This window comes from Schistocerca cancellata, chromosome 6 (genome assembly GCF_023864275.1).
Source record: "Schistocerca cancellata isolate TAMUIC-IGC-003103 chromosome 6, iqSchCanc2.1, whole genome shotgun sequence".
Taxonomy (NCBI): Eukaryota; Metazoa; Arthropoda; class Insecta; order Orthoptera; family Acrididae; genus Schistocerca; species Schistocerca cancellata.
In genome coordinates this window covers 476,259,434-476,284,120 of record NC_064631.1, presented here as the reverse complement: position 1 = coordinate 476,284,120, position 24,687 = coordinate 476,259,434, and the positions used below count along the sequence as shown (strand labels likewise).

General features: G+C 42.2%; 1 non-coding gene across 1 annotated transcript; it reads right to left on the bottom strand.

Annotated features, from left to right (window-relative positions):
- Positions 1 to 22,327: 22,327 nt before the first annotated feature.
- On the bottom strand, positions 22,328 to 22,411 carry Trnas-gga (transfer RNA serine (anticodon GGA)). Its single transcript is given in 2 exon segments — positions 22,328 to 22,362; positions 22,372 to 22,411. It is a non-coding gene; the product is annotated as a tRNA-Ser (tRNA).
- Positions 22,412 to 24,687: the final 2,276 nt, after the last annotated feature.

Here is a 24,687-nt window from a genome sequence, read left to right as displayed (position 1 = left end):
ATTCCCGGGGGGGTCAGGGATTTTCTCTGCCTCGTGACGGCTGGGTGTTGTGTGATGTCCTTAGGTTAGTTAGGTTTAAGAAGTTCTAGGGGTCTGATGACCGTGGATGTTAAGTCCCATAGTGATCAGAGCCATTTGAACCATTTAGAAAGAGCTGTTGCAGTGTAGTACAGGAGGTAACTGAAAGAAATATGCAAAAAAAAAAAAAAAAAACAGAAATGACATTACTATTCAAAGACAATAATTACACTGAAGTTATCGCGATTTGTGACGGTCTCCTGGACATTACGAAAGGCGGGACATGGTTCCTAATAGGGTGTGGGTTCGTCATGAACAGCAATGCATGTTCCTCAACGTACTCCCTTGTTGGCCATAAGATTCTTATTGTAGTGCGTTCCAGTCCTCCAACAGCGAGGGTGACAACTGATGGATGGTCGTTGGGGCATGTGAACGTGCTGCAAGACATCTACGAAACAGGTACCGCACGAAGTCGACGGAATTTCAAGGCGGAGGACCCAGCAGGCCAATTCGTTCTCCGAATGCTCTCTCGTTCCAAGACTTCTTCCACCTGAGCTATTCGATACCGTCACGCACTGTCATCCATAGGAATGAAAATCAGGGCAGACAAGGAGCGCATCGGGAATGAGTACAGTGTCATAATAACGTTGACGGGTGAGTACTGTCGTCAACATTATACGTCGACACATCGTAACACCCGCATCACCAAAACGATCATGTTCGACTACGTTGCTGGATGAATGGTGTAGTCCCACCTTTCGTCATGTGAGCGTACGCCGAGAATAATCAAACTGAATATTGTCTCATGTGGGACGACCACACGACCCCACTTCTTGATGGTCCAGCCTCTATGCTCTTGGCACTGTCGTAAAGGGTGCCGCCGATGCGCGGACTTCAACGGAACACACTGTGGAACGTGAGATTGCGTACCTGGAAGATCTGTTGAATGCGGTTGGAATTGCACCCTCTTCTTGCCTCTTGCACAATTTAGCGGTCATCGGCTACAGTAGTTGACCGTCGCCGTCCACTTCCTCTCCTTTGGGCAGCGGTGCTTGCGATTCGGAACGCTCAACACGCTCGTGAAACAATGTTATGAGCAATACCAAACTCGTTATGCTTCATCCTGCTTCCAGTTTCCCGATGATTCTTTCCGTTTGAAGTGATCCAGTTTTTCTCTTTGGGCTGTGTTGTAGGAATGAACATCATCACAATGCACCATAACTGCTCGATGAATGACACTTACTGTCTTTTCCCTTTCCTTCAACCACCTCGTGTTGGGGTGCCAGCCACATCTGGTACTACAGTTAGGCTGACCTCAAGCCATGTGGCGTCTGGCTGTCTGTGAGCGACTGGCAGACCTCTGGCAACATTTTCCCACACTTTCATTCATTCCTCCCATTACTTTATCAATCTCGTCCTTACGTTTTGCCAAGCAATATATGTAGTATGAATACATTCACCTGTCAGAACAATATCTTACCACCACATTTTTTAAACTAAAGCGTTACACTTTCCCAGTATTCTGCCAAAAAATCAGTCTTCTGCGAGGAACACTGCTCGTTTCAAATGCTCGTGTAATTTCATGTCTCTCTTACTGTTATCTCAACAGGAGACACATTAAAAATAGATTACTAATCTTACGTTGAGTAGGCCAAGCTTAAATACTGAGTAAGTCATTCTGCATTTCCCTAAATCGTTCACCCCCTTCGTATCTTAATAGGCTATCTTTGTACTGCCACTAAATCTATAAATTATGCTGGACACTACTGACGTGTCTGTCTAACGATTTATCCTGACATACTGTTCAAGCATTAATAATATAAGTGTAGACCAGATGTGGCTTAAATCCAAAGAAATAGTATCGGCAGCAATTGAGAGATTTATACCAAATAAATTAAAAAACGACGGAGCTGACCCTCCATTGTAAACAAAACGGGTTAGAATACTGTTGCAGAAACAACGAAACAAACATGCCAAGTTTAAACAGACGCAAAATCCCCAAGATTGGCCATCTTTTACAGAAGCTCGAAATTTAGCGCGGAAGGCTTTTGACACTGTACCACACAAGCGGCTCGTAGTCAAATTGCTTGCTTATGGAATATCGTCTCAGTTATGTGACTGGATTTGTGATTTCCTCTCAGAGAGGTCACAGTTAATAGTAATTGACGGAAAGTCATCGAGTAAAACAGAAGTGATTTCTGGCGTTCCGCAAGGTAGTGTTGTAGGCCCTTTGCTGTCCCGTCTTCGGTTGTTTGCAGAAGACGCTGTCGTTTATCGACTAATAAACTCATCAGAAGATCAAAACAAACTACAAAACCATTTAGATAAGATATCTGAATGGTGGGAAAAATGGTAGTTGATCCTAAATAACGAAAAGTGTGGGGTCATCCACATGAGTGCTAAAAGGAACTCGTTAAACTTCGGTTACACGATAAATCAGTCTAATCTAAAAGCCGTAAAATGAACTAAATACCTAGGTATTACAATTACGAACAACTTAAATTGAAAGGAACACATAGAAAATGTTGTGGGGAAGGTTGTGGGGAAGGTTAACCGAAGACTGCGTTTTATTGGCAGGACACTCAGAAAATGTAACAGACCTACTAACGAGACTGCCTACATTACGCTTGTCCGTCCTCTTTTGGAATACTGCTGCGCGGTGTGGAATCCTTATAGGGCTGACGGAGTACATCGAAAAAGTTCAAAGAAAGGCAACACGTTTATTATTATCGCGAAATATGGGAGAGAGTGTCACAGAAATAATACAGGATTTTGGGCTGGACATCATTAAAAGAAAGGCGTTTTCCGTTGGGACGGAATCTTTTCACGAAATTCCAATCACCAACTTTCTCCTCTAAATGCGAAAACATTTTGTTGACACCGCCCTACATAGGAAGGAACGATCACCACGATAAAATAAGGGAAATCAGAGCTCGTACGGAAAGATATAGGTGTACATTCTTTCCGCGCGCTATACGAGATTGGAAAAATAGAGAATTGTGAAGGTGGTTCGATGAACCCTCTGCCAGGCACTTAAATGTGATTTGCAGAGTATTTATGTAGACGTAGATGTAGATGAAGTACAAGAGCCCTACACATACGGTTTATTTTTATCACTATTTATTTATTTTGCAGACGAAGCGTACAAAAACAGGTTCTCGACTCAGCATATCGAAAGTAGACATGAAACAATTTAAGCTGTAATGAGTACTTTATAGCTTAGTTTAAGTACCAATGCCCCTTCTCATTCGATTTAAATGCAGTGTAGATAATCTGGACTACAGTGAACATAACAATCCATGACGATACATAACGGATTTGGAGATGTTATCTCGCAACGACGTGAGCTGCAGCTAACGCGGGTAATTTGGAAAAAAAGACTGTTAAATGTAATCAGGCTCTCAGTTGTAAAAGTAATGTAGTAGCTGTTGTCTCTTTATAATAAAATGTGATTCCAGTCATAAGACTGTAATTAGTCAGTCTACGACATCACTGTCGATCTAACACCAACTAAATATAAATTTTGTGTTAGCTCCGTCTTCACCCCTACAATTATTCTATTTAGTAATATAATAATCATGTTCCCAGCATTGAATGCATTACCCATATTTCGCAGATTCAGAAACCTCACGAAGTAAACAGATATTTTTCTGAAATGAACAGCTTTGTTTCCCTGCATTAAGCGACGCGCGCACGAACCTATCATAAATGTGCTTTGTTCCTACCGGTCGAGAAGCACAGTTGGCGCGAGATTCCAATTTGACAGCTGGTGTACGCGTGTTTGGGACTGGTTTATTCAAAATTTTACCCGAGTTGTCTGGGTTGGGCGCCTCAGTGTATTTCAGGTAACTGAGTGGATTTACATGTGCATGCATAGTTATTATTCAACAATACTGGTAGTATGTACTCGTGGCAACAACGCTACTGGCCATTAAAATTGCTACACCACGAAGATGACGTGCTACAGACGCGAAATTTACCCGACAGGAAGAAGATGCTGTGATATGCAAATGATTAGCTTTTCAGAGCATTCACACAAGGTTGGCGCCGGTGGCGACACCTACAACGTGCTGACATGAGGAAAGTTTCCAACCGATTTCTCATACACAAACAGCAGTTGACCGGCGTGGACGGGTGAAACGTTGTTGTGATGCGCCGGTGGCGACACCTACAACGTGCTGACATGAGGAAAGTTTCCAACCGATTTCTCATACACAAAAAGCAGTTGACCGGCGTTGCCTGGTGAAACGTTGTTGTGATGCCTCGTGCAAGGAAGAGAAATGCGTACCATCACGTTTCCGACTTCGGTAAAGGTCGGATTGTAACCTATCGCGATTGCGGTTTATCGTATCGCGAGATTGCTGCTCGCGTTGGTCGAGATCCAATGACTGTTAGCAGAATATGGAATCGGTGGGTTCAGGAGGGTAATACGAAACGCCGTGCTCGATCCCAACGGCCTCGTATCACTAGCAGTCGAGATGACAGGCATCTTATCCGCATGGCTGTAACGGATCGTACAGCCACGTCTCGATCCCTGAGTCAACAGATGGGGACGTTTGCAAGACAACAACCATCTGCACGAACAGTTCGACGACGTTTGCAGCAGCATGGACTATCAGCTCGGAGACCGTGGCTGTGGTTACCCTTGACGCTGCATCACAGACAGGAGCGCCTGCGATGGTGTACTCGACGACGAACCTGGGTGGACGAGTTGCAAAACGTCATTTTCTCGGGTGAATCCAGGTTCTGTTTACAGTATCATGATGGTCGCATCTGTGTTTGGCGACATTGCGGTGAATGCACTTTGGAAGCGTGTATTCGTCATCGCCATACTGGCGTATCACCCGGCCTCTTGTTCGTATTGACGGCACTTTGAACAGTGGACGTTACATTTCAGATGTGTTACGACCCGTGGCTCTACCCTTCATTCGATCTCTGCGAAACCCTACATTTCAGCAGGATAATGGACGACCGCATGTTGCAGGTCCTGTACGGGCCTTTCTGGATACAGACTGCTGCCCTGGCCAACACATTCTCCAAATCTCTCACCAATTGAAAACGTCTGGTCAATGGTGGCCGAGCAACTGGCTCGTCACAATGCGCCAGTCACCACTGTTGATGAACTGTGGTATCGTGCGTTAAGCTGCATGGGCAGCTGTACCTGTACACGCCATCCAAGCTCTGTTTGACCCAATGCACAGGCGTATCAAGGCCGTTATTACGGCCAGAAGTGGTTGTGCTGGGTGCTGATTTCTCAGGATCCATCCACCCAAATTTCGCGAAAATGTAATCACATGTCAGTTCTAATATAATATATTTGTCCAATGAATACCCGTTTATCATCTAAATTTCTTCTTGGTGTAGCAATTTTAATGGCCAGTAGTGTATATATAATGCCACAAAATTATTTTTCTTTAATTTCCTTGATCTTTTTTTTTTGCATGCTTGAGTAAAGGTACAAGACGAGTATTTGAGTGCAGTTTTATTGCTTTTGAGTTGTACAGGAAATCGAATTTCATTCTTTGCGTTCAGAATTTCATACGTGGAATTAATGACTATTAACTAACACACATCGGTTCATTAAGTGTAATGTAACGAGATTTGATAACCGCTTCGTCATATGGTCATTTACCTACGTAAATCTAGATCGAGCATTCTCTCTGTACTGTTATCAAATGGTTCAAATGGATCTGAGCACTATGGGACTTGACATCTGAGGTCATCAGTCTCCTAGAACGTATAACTACTTAAACCTAACTAACCTAAGGACATCACACACATCCATGCCCGAGGCAGGATTCGAACCTGCGACCATAGCAATCGCATGGTTCCGAACTGTAGCACCTAGAACCACTCGGTCACCGCGGCTGGCTGTTGTCAACACCAAGAAACTGTACTTGATACTGATGGGATAAAGAATAATTACAACAGACGATGAGATAATAACCGTGGACTTTTGAAGAAACCAACAAAACCTTAGACGTTGCAGAAACTCTTCCATGTCTTCAGCTACGGTCGTCGAAGCACCTTGATATCCTCAATATTCATGCGCTATTGCTGGATTTCCTATTCCTTGGCGGCTGCCCTCAATAAATCGCTTTTTGTTATTACCATGAATATATTGAGGGAGTTTATATTTCGAATTCTCTGTAGAGAAGCATAACTTAAACAATATTTACCATGTACCTGTTGTGCTCTAATACGTCCAAACGTTTCACTCAGAAGCATTTTCACTTCGTCTGCCTCCATTTTTATGTACAATATGTCGCGCAGTATCGACACGCATAAGCAGACACTCCATGTCAGTCGACCGTCCGTGAGTATTTTATTTATTTCATTATCGGTAATGACGATAATACTTCTCGTTGCTAGGGAAGCACGCTGAAATCCAAAACATACTCGTAGACGTGTTGCTGGGTTTGTTCTATGTGTGCCCGCATCTCGTGGTCGTGCGGTAGCGTTCTCGCTTCCCACGCCCGGGTTCCCGGGTTCGATTCCCGGCGGGGTCAGGGATTTTCTCTCCCTCGTGATGGCTGGGTGTTGTGTGCTGTCCTTAGGTTAGTTAGGTTTAAGTAGTTCTAAGTTCTAGGGGACTGATGACCATAGATGTTAAGTCCCATAGTGCTCAGAGCCATTTGATTTTTTTGTTCTCTGTGTCTGAGACCAGTCTAGCAAGTTGCTTATACATACCTTTATAGACGAATCGAGATCTTTATTTCGACGAGGTACGACACTAGACATGTAAAGCGGTTTTTCGACAGCGTGGACGTTTTCTAACACACACTTGTAAGAGCTTCTGCCGTGTATTGAAGCCTTTCTCGATTTTTCATAATTTTTTCACTGAAATAGCGAATTCAAACGAAATTTTTTTAGCATTTATTGAAGGTGATCTTGCGGCTTTCTGTCTCTGGAACGTGAGTAGTTCCAGTGTTAAATCCTAGGCTACAAAATGCAGTGTGACTACATAACAAGCTTCACCTCATTCAGAGCGAAATAGATAAGCTGGCGATGAGCACCTCTCCTGAAAAGTCCGACTTCTTGTCCTATTCGAAGCCAACGAATGAAAGAGCAGCCGGACAGGGATGTGGAAGAAATACTCTCCACTTGCCGAGAAGGCGCAACCGAAAGAAAATTGGGATAGTTGCTGTCAGTCACATGTCTCGCTTTATAATCCTCTCATCATCAGAAGTAAAGTTGAAAATCAGGAGATGTTTTTAGGGAGAAATTCCGAAAAGCTATTATATGTTCCATTCTTTATTTCGTTAACAACGTATTCCGAAATCAGGTTCCTACCGCGAACAGCTCGCGAGTTCTGCAACGTTCACGTTTACGCGCACTTTCATTCAAATCAGTGTCTAATGTAAATGATTCCGCAACAAAACAACATTGGCCAAGATAGAAAATGAACAGTGAATATAGAAGGTAAGTCTCTGTACACTATACATTAGAACTCCGCAAGCCACCGTATGGTGATGTGGATGTGATGTGGGTGTGATGTGGGTACCAGGTTGCCATACCATTCGTGGATGGTATGTGGGAAGAACGATTGTCGGTTCACTTCTGCATGAGGTCGCTTTTCTCCGATTTTAAGGTCTTGGTCATTATGTGACATTTATGTTGGTCGAAATAAAACGTTCTATGACAAATGTTGGAACGCAGGCTCTTGAAATTTAGTGACTAAGGTTCTGCCATGCAACGTGTTTGTTGTAACGACTTCCGATGCTGTTTGTTCAGTGTTCCTGTGACGTTCTCGCATTCACATACTCATAACAAATCAAAAAGAAACTCTTCTTTGAACCTTTTCTACCTCTTCCAATAGTGCGGGTTGGTAAGGACCCTAGACGGACGAAAAGTTCTCAAGAACATTACTCAGACAAGAGTTTTGCAAGCGCCCTAACTTCCTTAGGATTCACACGATAAATGTGGTATCTGCCACCTCCAGTGTGGCGCATGTTGTATCTAGCAGCTGACGTTCGCAACTCTGACTGAATGTGTGGTCTGTGAAGAACGGGTTGGGATACCAATTGAGCCTGATTAGTGGGTGGTATGTTGTCACAAACTTATAAACTGCATCACGCGACAGCATTCTCCCCCTGTAATAACTCGGCATCTCTGCAAGTCCCCCAATGCTGTTGCACGCGTAGCTGCAGGACGACTGTAGCCGTCCTCCCAGATTCATTACTTCTGCAGGGTGTTCCATTGATGGTGACCGGGCCAAATATCTCACCAAATAAGCGTCAAACAAAAAAAAACTACAAAGAACGAAACTTGTCTAGCTTGAAGGGAAAACCAGATGGCGCTATGGTTGGCCCGCTAGACGGCGCTGCCATAGGTCAAACGGATATCAACTGCGTTTTTTAAAATAGGAACCCCCATTTTTTGTTACATATTCGTGTAGTACGTAAAGAAATATGAATGTTTTAGTTGGACCACTTTTTTCGCTTTGTGATAGATGGCGCTGTAATAGCCACAAACATATGGCTCACACTTTTAGACGAACAGTTGGTAACAGGTAGGTTTTTTAAATAAAAATACAGAACGTAGGTACGCTCGAACATTTTATTTCGGTTGTTCCATTGTGATACATGTACCTTTGTGATCTTATCATTTCTGAGAACGCATGCTGTTACAGCGTGATTACCTGTAAATACCACATTAATGCAATTAATGCTCAAAATTATGTCCGTCAACCACAATGCATTTGGCAATACGTGTAACGACATTCCTCTCAACAGTGAGTAGTTCGCCTTCCGTAATGTTCGCACATGCATTGACAATGCGCTGACGCATGTTGTGAGGCGTTGTCGGTGGATCACGATAGCAAATATCCTTCAACTTTCCCCACAGAAAGAAATCCGGGGAACGTGTGGGCCATGGTATGGTGCTTCGACGACCAATCCACCTGTCATGAAATATGCTATTCAATACCGCTTCGACCGCACGCGAGCTATGTGCCGGACATCCATCATGTTGGAAGTACATCGCCATTCTGTCATGCAGTGAAACATCTTGTAGTAACATCGGTAGAATATTACGTAGGAAATCAGCATACATTGCACCATTTTGATTGTGCCCAGTGGCAAAACTGTACACGACGTTCAAAGTCGTCGCAATACAATTCCTGGTGCATAGAAATATGGTACGGGTGCAATCGATGTTGATGTAGCATTCTCAACACCGACCTTTTTGAGATTCCCGATTCGCGCGCAATTTGTCTACTACTGATGTGCGTATTAGCCGCGATAGCAGCTAAAACACCTACTTGGGCATCATCATTTGTTGCAGGTCGTGATTGACGTTTCGCATGTAGCTGAACACTTCCTGTTTCTTTAAATAACGTAACGATTCGGAGAACGGTCCGGACACTTGGATGATGTCGTCCAGGATACCGAGCAGCATACATAGCACACGCCCGTTGGGCATTTTGAGCACAATCGTCATACATCAACACGATATCGACCTTTTCCGCAATTGGTAAACGGTCCATTTTAACACTTTATCACGAATCAATACCGTCCGCACTGGCGGAATGTTACGTGATACCACGTACTTATACGTTTGTGACTGTTACAGCGCCATCTGTCACAAAGCGAAAAAGTGGTCCAACTAAAACATTCATATTTCTTTACGTTCTACAACGAATATGTAATAAAAATGGGGGTTCCTATTTAACAAAACGCAGTTGCTGTCCGTATGACCTATGGCAGCGCCATCTATCGGGCCAACCATAGTGTCACATGGTTTCCCCCTTCAAGCTAGACGAGTTTCGTTCTATGTAGTTTTTTCGTTTGATGGTTATTTCCTGAAATATTTGGCCCGCTCACTATCAATGGACCACCCTCTATAGCCATAGCTTATTTGTAACCGCAACTTCCGCTTGCGTGTTATCTACTTCCGGTCTGGGAATTTTAGCGCCCCGCGTTTCTAGTAAAACTGCAGAGTCATGGGTTTGCGCAACAGCCTCGCCAGCCATAATGTCAATAGCGCCAGGGAGACTAACAGAGGTGCTCAGACGTGGCTCTCTCTTGAGAACTTAAAAAAAAAAAGTGACACAGTGATCTTGCCAAAAGTCGAGAGGAAATTCTTCTAGGTGTTGTAGGAGGAAGACGTGTTCGAACGTGTACGAACCTGGAGCGAGTGAGCGTATCACTTGAACACAGCCCCAGAAGTTCATCACGGCGATATGCGCAAACATTACTACTACCGCCACGCCCATTGGGCCACTTACTGTGTGATTTGAAGTTTTGTATCTTTAAAGTGCAGGTGGTTCAAGAATCGAGAGAAATTATAGGCAAAACAGACTCGCTTACTGTGCTCAAATTGTTGCAATGATTAACGGGGAACCAGTTTCTCCAACAACTGCTGTTGTCTGATGAAACGAACTTTTTCGTGACTGGATTTGTTAATAAGCAGAACATCAGGTATTGGTCTCAGGAAAATCACAACGATTCTTCTATACCAGGCGAATTCAAAAACTGTGGTATGGTTGCGCAGTTGACGTGCTTGAAATTACTGACCACTTTTTTCCCCCCTAGGATGATGTCCGTCTTGCAGCAGCAACGAATGCCGAAAGCTGCTGCAAAATATTGTAATGGTTACTGAATGCTATTTGATTTCAGAAAGTTGAAGCACGTCGAAGAGTTATTATAACAAGCGAATGCACCTAAACTGTCCCTCTTTGGTGACCCCCAGGTATTATATGTCCGAATTACTTTATGTTAAGAATGGGGTGTTTGCCAGTCGTTTGCAGAAAATTGACGGACTGAGTACTCTCATTCACTACCAAGTAAGAGCTGTTCCGGTGGATGTATTAAAGTGCGTTGTGGAAGTCTTCTCGTGATGCCTTCAGCAATGCTTCCAGCAAATGGAAGACATTTGAAGAATTTATTTTCAATATCTACTGGGGTCTAACGAAAGCGACTGCAATCTTCGTACCATTCACTGATCGTTTACAAGTTTCTGTGTATTTCGTAGCAAGTTTGTATCGATACCATATCCTTCTACAGGACTGCGTAGTTTGCGGATTGCTGGCTTCGGCTGTAGACTCAGGAGTGTCACAAAATGTGGATTACGGCACTCATATTGCTCTCGCTTCAGCAACACATAGTACTGAAAACGAGGAATATGTATTTTACGTTTTTTATTACTGTCTGTAAAACGTAATAACTGATTTACCGCTTTCTTTTATATTTCATGACTAGCGAACGAGACTGAGTCCGAGTGAGGTTCACCCTGCGGAAATCAAAGACAAGTTGTATGAATGGGCCATACGCGTCTGCGATTGCAAGAAGATTGACTCCGAGTGACTGTGTTATCAGTGGACATGATTTTTTTATCATTACGTAAATTCTGTTTGCATTCAGTCACCTTTGAGTTGTTTTGCTATTGGACTTGAGATTAAAAATACAGGTCTACTGCTATTGCAACTATAGATGAAGCTTTATTCAGTGAAATTATCTAGTGAAAGTGTGTGTATATACGTATGTCGGGTATCTCTCCTAAGAGTCTTCAGGCTCTTTTTCTGTGATGTTTCGAGAGATAACTGCAATTTCGCTTTTGAAAAGGGTAGTCGCTGTCAGGCTAAACAAATATTGACCATCTAGCCTCTCATGCGTCACCCAGTGCGACGGAAAGCATCGCTTTGTTTCCAGTTACAAACAAAATGATTTGTAAACCAAAATTTTACGAGCCCCGTCGGTAGTAGTAGTAGTAGTAGTAGTAGTAATAGTGGTAGTAGTCCCTTCTTAATTCATTATTTAACCTACTGTAATTGCGCTTCCCTTCTTCTGTGTTTACAGTTTTCCATTTCCTGCAGTCATCCATCTTGATTATCATATCTGGTGTTACCCATCCTTTCTTTACTTTTTTCCTCTCCTTGACTCCAACGTTTCCTTAGCTGCCTTTTTGATCCCATTTTTAAAACGATCCCATCGTCATTCTGTGCATTATGTTTGCTGTCGTTGCATCATGATTTCGTAATATGCATTCACTAATATTTCACAGTTGCCTTTGTCTTTCAGTTTCTGGAAGTTAATGTGCTCTCTCTTCTGTCCTTTCCAGGTTTTTTTTCAATTTAACTAGAACCTCGGCTACTACTAATATATGATCTGGATAAATATCTGCCCCTGGATAACTTTTGACACTCTTTAGGCAATTTCGGTATCTTTGTTGTGTTATTATGTAATCAATTTGATATCTTTTGTTGTCAGATCGAGATACCCAAATACGCCGTCGTCTTTTGTGGTTATCAAATAGAGTATTTCCTAGTACCATGAAATTTTCATTGCGGTATTCCAACAATCTTTGCCCTCTCTCATTTCTTTCACCCAGTACAAATTTTTCCAGATCTTTTCCTTCTGGTCCTTCACCAACTACTGCATTCCAATCACCCATTATAACAATACATACGTTTCTTTTCTCTCTCTCTGCTAAGTTTTCTGTCTTCTCATAACATTCTTTTACCTCTTCATCCCAATGATTACTTGTTGGCATGTAGGCTTGGGTGATAACTAAGTCTTTCTTGTTCTCTTTCAGTCTCATCTTCTATTCTTCCACTAAAATATTCAACCTCGATAACCCTGTCCCTCAGTCTTTTACCTATCAAAATTCCAACCCCTACATTCCATTTTTATCTTCACCTGAACAGTACAATCGGAAGTCTGCATTTTGTAGTTCTCCACAACCGCCCCATCCTACCTCACACATTCCGAGTACATCTAATTTGTTTCTTACCATTTCATGTTTGGCGTTTTCTAATTTGCCGTCCTGGAGAAGGGTTAAAACATTTCAAGTCCCAATCCTCAATAAGCCTTCCTTCTTCTTCTCCTTCCTTCCTTTTCAATTTAGCCTAATGTATTCCCCTCCAGGGGATCCGATTGAGGGGAAGCTTTACCTCCGGAATAATGTTCAAAGAAGTCTTTCCCATGAACGTCTAGGGAAGTAATTCCAGTGGTGATTTCCTGTTGCTTCCCACTGTCCTCCACATCCTGTCGGCTCGCTAACCCACTTCCCCGTTGGAGTTGGTTACCCAACCTTCCACTGGGTTGCTCAGCTTAACAGGAGCACAACGTGTAGGTAGGATTGTGGAGAATTGAGGTGAGAGAGGCTAAGAGAACAATCTTGTTGAGTTCTTATACTCGCATCTTACCCCCATTTTTAGCCAGAGTCGCAAGGTTGTAGCGGCAACTCCCCCAGGTCATTCGATAGAGCGGCCCCAAATTAGTCTACTGCTATATTTTTTATGAGTATGTATTAACAGGGACAGTAAAACAGGATGCATAACCAGCAGTCAAACAGCGACGAGGCTATGGGCGTTCTGGTTGTGTATGTAGTACCACTGAGCTGTGCCCGTCTGACTTCGGAATGCGCTAGGGGTTTACGTGAAGCTGAGGGATTAGGCTTGTGTGCGTGTTTTCTGTGTGTAAACTTGTGTTTGGTGTTTTATGTATGTGTTATTGGTCTCTAAAAAGGCGTGTAAGGGTTAATTTTGGGCGTTTTTAGGAAGCTTCCGGTTGTTCGTTTCCTAAATTTTTTACGAGGAAGTGAGGCGAAGTTTGTGTTGTTTCCTACAATTTTGTTCAAAATGTTCAAATGTGTGTGAGATCTTATGGGACTGAACTGCTGAGGTCATCAGTCCCTAAGCTTATACACTACTTAACCTAATTATCCTAAGGACAAACACACACACTCATGCCCGAGAGAGGACTGGAACCTCCGCCGGGACCAGCCGCACAGTCCATGACTTCAGCACCCTAGACCGCTCGGCTAATCCAGCGCGGCTAAAATTTTGTGGATTTTTCTTGAATAAGTGTGTAAATTGTGGGTTGGTCTAGGAAGTCTCTTATATGTGTGTTGGGACGTATCTACCAGCGCCTGAGATAACACGGAAAACTTCTTTCTGGAGACGTTGTAGTCGGGATAGTGCTCTGTATGACGCCGTAGACCATACCTCCGAGCCATAGGGGATGACTGGAAGTATGAACTGGCGCCAGAGGAGGAGTTTGAACTGGATGGTTAAACCATCGCCTTTCAGCAGTGGATATAGCCTTCAGAAGAGGATGTAACCCTTGTTTGCGGCGGTAGTGAGGTGCCTGTTCCATGTTGGGGTTGAGGTTGTTTGCGGGAGGAGACCCGTGCTGTAGCGCTGTTCAGTCGCTGCTGGAATACTGGTTTCCCTGTCCCTTTTAAATAAATGTCGCTAAAACGAATATCATACTAGACTAACTAGGGGACGCTCTATCGAATGGACACGTAAAATTCCACTTTACAAATAGTTTTGTTCGTAACTGGAAACAAACAGGCACTTTCCTTCGTTACTGGTGGTCGCATGAAAGACATGATGGGTGGTGGTTGTTTGGGCTGACTCCAGTTACACATAATAAACACGAAGTTGCAAACATCTGCCGAAACACCAGAGAAAATGTGTGTGACAACTCTTAGGAGAGACATCCTGTATAATATCAAGGAAAAGTGTACTTTTTTTCAGAGATAGAGCAATAACTTTTTTTTAACTGCGTATTTTTTAAATTGCTTATCCAACTTCAAGATCTAAATGATTTGACTAAAATACTGATCGACGTCGATCTCTAAATAGATCCATCAAACGGGTATGAAAATTTCAGTCAATAAAAGAAAAAAAAACGAAATCTAGTAGAAATCCACGTATATCTCAGGATGTATTTACTTTAACTGATGGGAAGGAAAAAAATATTAAAATTCAGCAAATGAAGCAGTCACATGTTGAAATGTGTGTGAAATCTTATGGTACTTAACTGCTAAGGTCATCAGTCCCTAAGCTTACACACTACTTAACCCAAATTATCCTAAGAATAAACAAACACACCCATGCCCGAGGGAGGACACGAACCTCCGCCAGGACTAGCCGCACAGTCCATGACTGCAGCGCTTTAGACCGCTCGGCTAATCCCGCGCGGCGAAGCAGTCAGAATTCAAAGGATTCGGAAGAACAGTTGAAGGGAATGAATAGTGTCTTGAACAGAGATCAATAAAAGGGACATGGAGCGTGGTCGAATTGAATTAGGCAATGCTTAGGGAATGCGATTAGAAAATAAGACGTTAAACTATTAGGTGAGTTTTGCTATGTCAGGAACAAAATAACTGATGACGGCGAAAGTAGGGAAAATTTTAAAAAAAATGTAGAAAATATAAAATGGAGCCTGGTATTGGCAAGAACAAAATTTCTGAATAACAGGAATTTTTACATACATCTAGTATAAATTTAAATGTTAGGAAGCCTTTCCTGAAGGTATGTTTATGAAGATAGCCTTGTACGGAAGTGGAACTTGAGCGATAGGCAGGCCAGACAAGAAGAGAATAGAAGCGTTTGAAATCCAGAGCTACGAAAGTGTGCTGAAGACTAGGTAGGTAGATCGATCAGGAAGGAATCAGTTGATAGGACACATTATGGGCCATAAAGGAATCGTCAATTTGTCAATGGATGGAAGCGTTGCGGCAAAAATTGTAGAGGGAGGTCAAGGCTTACACAGAGTAAGCACATTCAAATGGATGTAGTTTGCGGTAGTTATGCTGTGTTGAAGAGGCCTGCATAGTATAGACAAGCATGGAGAGCTGCATCAAACATATCTTCGGTCTGAAGGCCACAACAACAACAGGAAACGGCTATTAAAAGAAAAGTCGATATTATCTCCTTGGTTTATAGAAAAGCCTTAGGAAGAGAGGGAAATGCAATATTTTACAAATTACTCTATAGGTGGGGCAACCACATCTAAAACAATACGTGGCTAATAGAATTGGAACTTTCATACCATAATATTACACAAGGATTTATTATCAAATTGGAATTAAAACGAATGAAAGTCCATATGACCTGCACTCAACGGCCCTGATATCTCCGGAATCGCCGATCGGTGTGGCCGTGCGGTTCTGGGCGCTTCAGTCTGGAACCGCGTGACCGCTACGGTCGCAGGTTCGAATCCTGCCTCGGGCATGGATGTGTGTGATGTCCTTAGGTTATTTAGGTTTAAGTAGTTCTAAGTTCTAGGGGACTGATGTTAAGTTCCATAGTGCTCAGAGCCATTTGAACCATTTTTTCTCCGGAATCCATTAGATTCTCGGTGCGCTGATATTATCCAGCTGACGATGGTCATTATCGAATTTTGTACACGCTTTTCTGTCCAATTAACAGTATGCGGTCCCGTGCAAATTCCAGTGATCAATTCTCCCGCGTGTTGAAACTTCCGACACCCACACTTTCTTAGCTTAAGGATTTTATTGTGGACGCCCACCGTCGGTGTGCAATACCTTCTAGTTTGCGGGATCGCCCACTTTCGTTTATAGCCACACCTTGAAACATCTTAATTCCCATAAGGCATAAAACGATTACTTAAATGCACCTGAGGATGTACCTTTAAGGTGCGAAACCGGTCGTGGGTCTTTGAATGAATTACAGTAAACAGCGAATGCGGTCATAAGGACTTTCATTAATTTTAATTCCGATTTGATGATAACACTTTGTGTAATATTATGATATAAAAATTCTATTTCCATAAGTCATGCACTATTTTAAAACAAAGTTTTTTATCCTCGTTAGTGCCAGCGCAAACTGAACAGCTAACGGTTTCTAATGAATTCAGTGAGGATACGGTTACAGATTAAGCACCTAAAGCAGCTTTGTAGTAGTATTCACCATTATAATCTCTAAATAAGAACAGAAGAGAGGCATTTTACATAGCCTGTTATACGTCTCTTAAAGGTTACAAAGTTGAGACAGGGCCAATCGTTATACCAACAAAATAACCAAGAAAGATTTACCCATCAGTTCGTTTTCTTTTTTTTTTTTTATGCATAGCAGCTTCCGTACTTTGAGGTACGCCAGTCACTACCTTCGCTTCTGACGATGCCTCTCCATTAAGAACCACGTACTTAATTCCGTTCACGAGGAAGTATCAGTCCGTGGCATATCTGTTCAGATTAATCTTCGTTTTTGCTGTTGGACAGAGAGTGTGAAATCTATGTGAAAGCAAACTTAGGCCAGAAACTAGGTAACTTTCAAACAAAACTTCCATTCGACAAAACCGTGGATGATTGCACTGGTTTTGTGTATTTGTATAATGAAATTTAATAAAATCTGAACGGTAAATATTGATACAGGTAACAACAGTGCAATCTCTCCGCACATATAAAGAAATTCTGTAGAACGTTAATTCACGCTAACGACTATCAGCGACTATCAGCGCAAATATGTTGCGACAAGTGGATGTTTGTACCAGCTCGCTATCCTAATCTGGATTTATAAGAACTAAATTAAATTCGTAAATGAAATTCTTACAGACCATGAGGATGTAGCGGAGAGATGGAAACAGTACATTGAGGAGTTATATATCGAGCCAGAGTAATTAAGTGAAACAGAAGAATAAAAATTATGTCAAATGGAAAGGGGGTCGAAATTACAGAAGAAAAATTCGAAAACCCATTACATGATCTGATGTAAATGGAAGTTAGTAATACTGATAACATCATAAGTGAAATTTTTACAGCATTAGACCCAGAAACAAAAAATCTGATATAAGTTCAAATCAAGTTCACCTGAATAACTCTGCCACTTTTACTGACGGAAGAAACTTTTTCAAACATCTGCTGCTTAGCTTGAAAGAGGACATACTGTGGTGTTCATTAATTTTTCATAGATGTGAGGGTAGATGAGATGTAATAGTCAAATTTGTCGTTTTGAATGGATTCACATGTTATATTATTTACCTTTTAATAATACGTTTGAAGTCGCATACAAATGCGTTAGGTTGTACAGCAATTATCTAACTTCAGATCATGCTGTTGATCTTTTACAAGTGCATTTGCAAGAAGGGCATACAATGAGACAATATACAATAAGTAATTTAATAACATCATATAATATAATTACATAACCTGTTCAAAATGGTGACCACATGTTGTAAAACGAGTGGTTGTGGGCAGTGCTGCACGTTGAATTTCATCCAAGCTGATAGCAGAACAAGATCTCGTAATACGATCTTCCATTTCCTCGTGAGTGGTTGGAATTTCATAGCACAATTTGTTGTTTCGATTTAGGTCTGACGAATGTGTGGCCCATATTGTGTTGTCAGACCTAGCAACCCAAGGATATTCAGATCTGTTGTCCAGAACCTCTGTAATTTCCCGTGCAGAATGTGCAGGACATCCATTGAGTTGATATCACACGACTTGTCGTACGTTCAATCGGATGTCTTCTAGTAATAGCGGCAATACCTCTGTTAAGAAATCAAAATACCCCTCTCTTCTTAAGTCCCTATCAATAAAACAGAGATCCTTAAAGTGACTATTTAGAAGACCACATCAAATGTTGAGTGACAAAGGTCACTGTCCACTTTTCTGAGCTACCGTGGGTCTTCAGAGGACCAGTAGTATATTTTGCGAGTATTATGATGCCCATGGTTTGTAAATAACGTTTCATTTGTAAATAACTTCTTGGTCAAGAATATGACACTTGCTGGAAGTTTTCGTAGCCCCGATTTGGAGAACTGTGCCCTTCGTCGAAAGTCATCGCCATGGAGATCCTGATGAAGTGATATGGGTGAAATTTGTCGGAATGTAATATTCGCAGAAAACTTCGTTGTCTGATTCCACTCCAGCGTTCGAGCTGTTTTGTAATACTACAGCTATAGCTGCTACGATGTCGGTAGCTTCTCGCTCGTCGGTTGTGGCGTTTGATATTTCGACGTTGCCTGTTTTCTGAAATATTTGTATTATATTTTCGAAGGCTGAACGCGAATGTGTTACACGATCAGGTCATCTCTCGGTATACAATGGCATTGCTGGTATCATATTTTGGCGACATTCGCCGTTAATACAAACAATATCAGATTTCTCAGCTCTTGCGTGGAACATTGTGAATACCTGATAACATTATGAGGACGACATCTACTCGCTATGACAGCAAACAGTAGACTAACGGTCTTCATACACGAGGTAAACACACGAACCCAGTAGTCAGCGAAATGATGTTTACATTCGATGATCTTTACGCAACAGATAAACACACGAAACGTGCAGTGAGTGGAATGTTGTTTGCATTTGATGTAGCCTGTGCATTAAAGCAACCACGCAGTGTACCTGTTCTTTTTCGATGATACTCCATACCTCTCATACACAACCAAACGTAACAGAACCTAATGGTTTCTACGAGTCTTCGAAAGAATTATTAAAAGATAAATAGTATAACTAGCCAATCCATTTAAAATAACAAATTTAACCATCGTTTTTCCTCTGTCCTTCCACCTATTACAAAATGGTGAACACCACAACAGGAGTATGTCCTCCTTCCTACTAAGCGGATTTTGTTTGAATTTTCTTCTGTCACTAAAAGTGGCCGAGTTATTCAGGTGGCCTCTCTTAGCTGCTTGTCCCTGATGTAAGGCAGATATTATCCCAGAAGTCTTTGAGAAAAGAGTTCTGAATATGTTCCCAAAGAAGAAGTGTGGAGATCACAGGACATTTAACTAATACCTCGAAAATATTAACAAGAATAATATACAGATGCGTTAAGAAAGAAACTGAATCCAATTTAGATGAAAACCAATTGGGCTTCTAAGAAGGCAGAAGCACTTAACAAGCTATCCTACGTCTTCGCAGTACAACTGAAGAAAGATTTAGTGTCAACACAAAAATTTACGTAGCTTTCGTAGAACTCAGGAGAGCATTCCACACTGTCAACTGGAACAAAATAGCAGAAAATCTAAAAATGGTTAATGTAAACTATAGAGACTGAAGAATAACTGAAGAACTATGCAAAGGACAAGTAGCGTTACCGGAGATAAGAAATACACACAAGAAAGGTAGAATTTTTCAAGGCGTAAGGCAATGATGCAAGCTGTTCCCATGTCTATTGAACATTTGCATTGACGATGCAATAACTGAGTGCAAACAATACTGTTTAGGTATCAGAATAAATGGAGGAAGAGGACAGATGCTTAGGTTTTAGAATGATATACGTCTGACAGCTCCGGATGAAATAAATCTGTGAAGAACTGTACAGGTTGTGGATGCAGTACTAATTAATGAATACGAAATGGAAATTAACTGTGATACGGAGAAATATCCGTATGCTCCAAGAAATAAAGCGAAGCAAATTTAAAAATTATAGGAAACAAAATAAAACAAATTAAGTCACAAAAATTTTTAGGAAGTAAGGTACTGAAAATGGGAGAGACAAAGAAGACATAAACCAAAGAATTAGAAAGCCAAAAGCAATGTTCATTAATAAAAGAAAACGAAAACACTGTAGTGAAGAAAAAGGTGGTTAAGAGCTCCATTTGGCTGTGAAACATGGACAGTACGCAAAAATGAAATTAAATCTCTTAAAGCAGATATGCGGCTGGAGGCGCCTGTAAGAAGATAAATTGGACAGACGAAACCACCAACCACGAAGTCCAGCAAAGAGCTGGGAGACAAAGGTCGTTAAGAAAATTGGAACTAAAAAGACAGGAGTGGATTGGTAACATAATACGACGTAACTAGTTTTCTGCAGATTACCTAGAAGGAACATTACAAAGAAAGACGGCACGAGGAAATCCGCAACCGAGCTTTATATAACAAACAGTACAACATATGATAACGGTAGTCTAGCGGTTCTAGGCACTCAGTCCGGAACAGCGCGACTGCTACGGTCGCAGGCTCGAATCCTGCCTCGGGCATGGATGTGTGTGATGTCCTTAGGTTAGTTAGGTTTAAGTAGTTCTAAGTTCTAGGGGACTGATGACCACAGATGTTAAGTCCCATAGTGCTCAGAGCCATTTTTTGAACAACATATGATAAAATGTATCTGCACACCTATTACTGGACACTAATTCGGGATATGTCAATCCTTCACCTTTATGATAGCTTGGCCTCTGTTGGAGACACTTTCGATGAGCTGACCGAATGTCTGTAGAGAAACAGGAGCTCATTCTTCCACCTCAGCCGAAAGAAGAGAAGGTAATGGACTCTGCGGTCTGGAGCACAGTCGACTTTTTGACTCATCCCAAAGCTGTTCCATTGGGTTCAGGGTGGCACTCTGGCCAGTCCAGTCAATTTCAGAAATGTTTTCGTTCACAATTAGATGCAGCTTTATAACTGGATGCATTATCATGCTGATACCGTCATTGACTTCGAAACGCTCCTCTCACTGCACACAGTACACAATGCCATGAAATGTATTCATATAATTCCGCATTTAGCGTTTTCTGAAGGTTGTTCTATCAACTCTCTCCTAGGCACTTAGGTACTTAATTGTATATTGCAGAGTAGTCATTTAGATATACAGGGTGAGTCACTAACTATTGGCACCTAGAATATCTCCGAAAGTATGATAGTATCTGAAAAATTTGTGGGACAAATGTTTCATGGGACAACGGGGCCATAATATGACTTTTTTTTTAGGTAGGGGTCGCAACAGAGATATGAAGGTCAACTTCGTATTTTTAATGGGATACTATAGTTTGGTATTTTCTGATAGCGGCTATCGAGACGAATCCAATGATGTGTTACAGTCAGGTCTTTGAAAGTCAACGACGGTCAAAAAGGTGGAATGAACGTCCATTTACAGAAGGTGTTCGAAGTGATGATCACTGGTATCAACGCAGTGCAGCAATCTTCTTATCATGGATTGAGTGGTATTCCTTACAACTTCGGCACATCCTCTGACGATTCTCTCTCGTATATCGTGCAAATAGTAAATATTCGCCGAATACGGCGTATCTATCTAACGTGCCATTGACATGTAAACACCATTCGACGGTTTCGAAGTACAACACTAATAGGAACGATAAGACTAGTGTCGTTGAATCAAGCGAGTGTGAATGATATATTTCTTGGAAGAACAAGTCGATATCCTTCTCATCTACGGAGAATGCCAACGAAGTTCAGTGAGAGCTATGAGACTTAGACGCTGAAAGATATCCTCAATGTACTCACCCTACGCGTCGTACATTTATATATGTGTATGATAAATTGATAACAAGTGGATCTTTAACGCATCCGAAACATATCCGGCAAAGGACTGTTACTAACGAGGAAACGGAAATTGGTACTCTTGCCACTGCGGTTCGAGATCCTTGTGTTATTTCGCGTCAAATCGCAAGGGAATCTGGCATGAGGCAGATTAGTGTTGTCTGTGTTTTGCATCACCATAAATATCATCCTTACCTTATTAGTCTCCTCTAAGAATTAAATGGTTCAAATGGCTCTGAGCACTATGGGACTTAACTTCTGAGGTCATCAGTCCCCTAGAACTTAGAACTACTTAAATCTAAATAACCAAGGGCATCACACACATCCATGCCGGAGGCAGGATTCGAACCTGCGACCGTAGCGGTGGCGCAGTTCCAGACTACAGCGCCTAGAACCTCTCGGCCACCCCGGCCGGCTCTAAGACTTAACTGATACGGATTGTATGCGTCTCATACAATTCTGCTGATGGGCTCAACTTCAGATTCAGAGGGCTAACACATTTATTAATTTGATTTTATTTACTGACAAGGCTACATTCACGAACCATGGAAATGTTAATTTGCATAACATGTATTATTGGGCAACTGAAAATCCATGTTGGCTGCGGCAAGTTGCACACCATAAACCGTGGTCGGTGAATGTATGGAGTGGGATTCTGGAGGACAGAATTATAGGCCCCTACTTCATCGAAGGAAATCTTATTGGTAGGAAGTACACCACATTCCTGCAACGAAACATTAGGTCTGTTGTTGGAAGAAATACCTTTAGGAGCAAGGAACAGAATGTGGTATCTACACGAGGGGTGTCCGGTTATATTTTTCGGTGATGGCTAGAAATGAGTTTCAGAGACAGTTCCCCAAATCGTTGGATTGGACCCAGAGGAGATGTGATGTGGCCTGCTCGTTCGCCAGACTTGATGCATCTGGATTTTTTGTTGTGGGTATTTGTAAAAGACATTGTTTATAAAGCCGTCCCAACTACACCTGAAGATATGTGAAAGAGAATTGTCAGAACATGTGCTTCGATAAGTGCCGATGTGATAAGGAATGCCACTCAATCCATGATAAGAAGATTGCAGCACCGCGTTGATACCAATGGTCATCAGTCCGAACACCTTCTGTAAATGGGCGTTCATGCCACGTTTTAGACCTTCGTTGACCTTCAAAGACCTTACTGTGACACATCATTGGTTTCGTCTCTTTAGCCGCTATCAGAAAATAAGTACCAAGCTACAGCATCCCATTTAAAAAAGCAAAGTTGACCTTCATATTTCTGAAGTTACCCCACCTAGCAACAAAAAACCAACGTCATATTATGGCTCCCGTTGTCCCATGCAAAATTTGTCCCACGAACTTTTCAGCTCCTATCATATTTTCGAAGTTATTCTTAATGGCAACATTTAGTGACTCACCCTGTAGATGAAGGTGGTTCGATGAACCCCCTGCCAGGCACTTAAATGTGATTTGCAGAGTATCCAAGTAGACGTAGATGTAGATGTAGATGTATAAGGTGTAAAAGAAGGGGGCCACACCCCAACCACCAAAAACACGTCCATACCATGACACGAACTCCTGTGTACTTCACTGTAGTACTAGACACTTATGGCAGTTAGCATTCTTCAGGCATTCGCCAAACCCAAACCTTTCCATCGTACTGCCACACGGTATAGCATGATTCATTACGCCAAATCACTCGTTTCCAGTCATCCATGCTGCACTGACGTTGCTCTTAACATCCCAAGCATCGCTTAGCACTGACTACAAGAATGTACGGCGTAAGAGGACGTACTTGACCCTTGTAACCCATTCCTTTTAACTCCTGACACACAATCATTGTACGAGCTGGACTGCTGGTAATACTGTGGAACTTACCGGTGATTTTTTCTGCTGATTTCATGCGATTTTTTACAACCACCCTAAGCTATACTCGACATCTGTACATAAGGTCTGCCTGGTCTCGGTTCTTGTGTGATTGTTTGTACGCGTATCCACTTCATAACCACATCACCAACAGTAGACCTATTGACGTATGGAACGAATGAAAGGTGCCTAATGGATTTGTTACTCAGGTGACATCCAATGACCAGCCCATATTCGGAGTCACTGAGCTCTCCTGGTCGACCCACTCCGATGTTACTGCATCTCTGCTGACACAGTCCTCCCCGCCTCCTTTGATACTTGTGGGTCCGCCCCTTGTGGTATCTAGTGGTCAGTTCTGTATTACATGGCTATGTATGGACACTTATGATCAGATAGTGTACATTATAAGATGGCAAGAACTATGCCCCTTACATGAAGTTATTAAAGATCACATAACTCACTTTGAGCGAACAGTATGGCTGAACAAAAATGACTGAAAAGGCACAATGCATCTAATAGAGGGTATAGTATGGACATATTGGAATAATTAATGTCAGGTGATGGTTTTAAAGTAATTCACAAGACATGAAAACTGTGTGGAAACGCGTCGATTTACTGGAGGCTGATTTATACCAGGGAAGTATACAGAGTTGACCGTGGCCGGCTGGGGAACGGCGAAGGGAAGCGATAATAGGCAGCTTAGGGCGGCTCAAGCTCTGAGAAAGCGGTAACGGGGCGCGGCCTCCAGCTGCCTTAAGATGGGTGAGTGGGTGGTTGACCCCATGCTGGTGTACCGGGAAGCATACGGAGAACTTGTACGCCTGTTGAT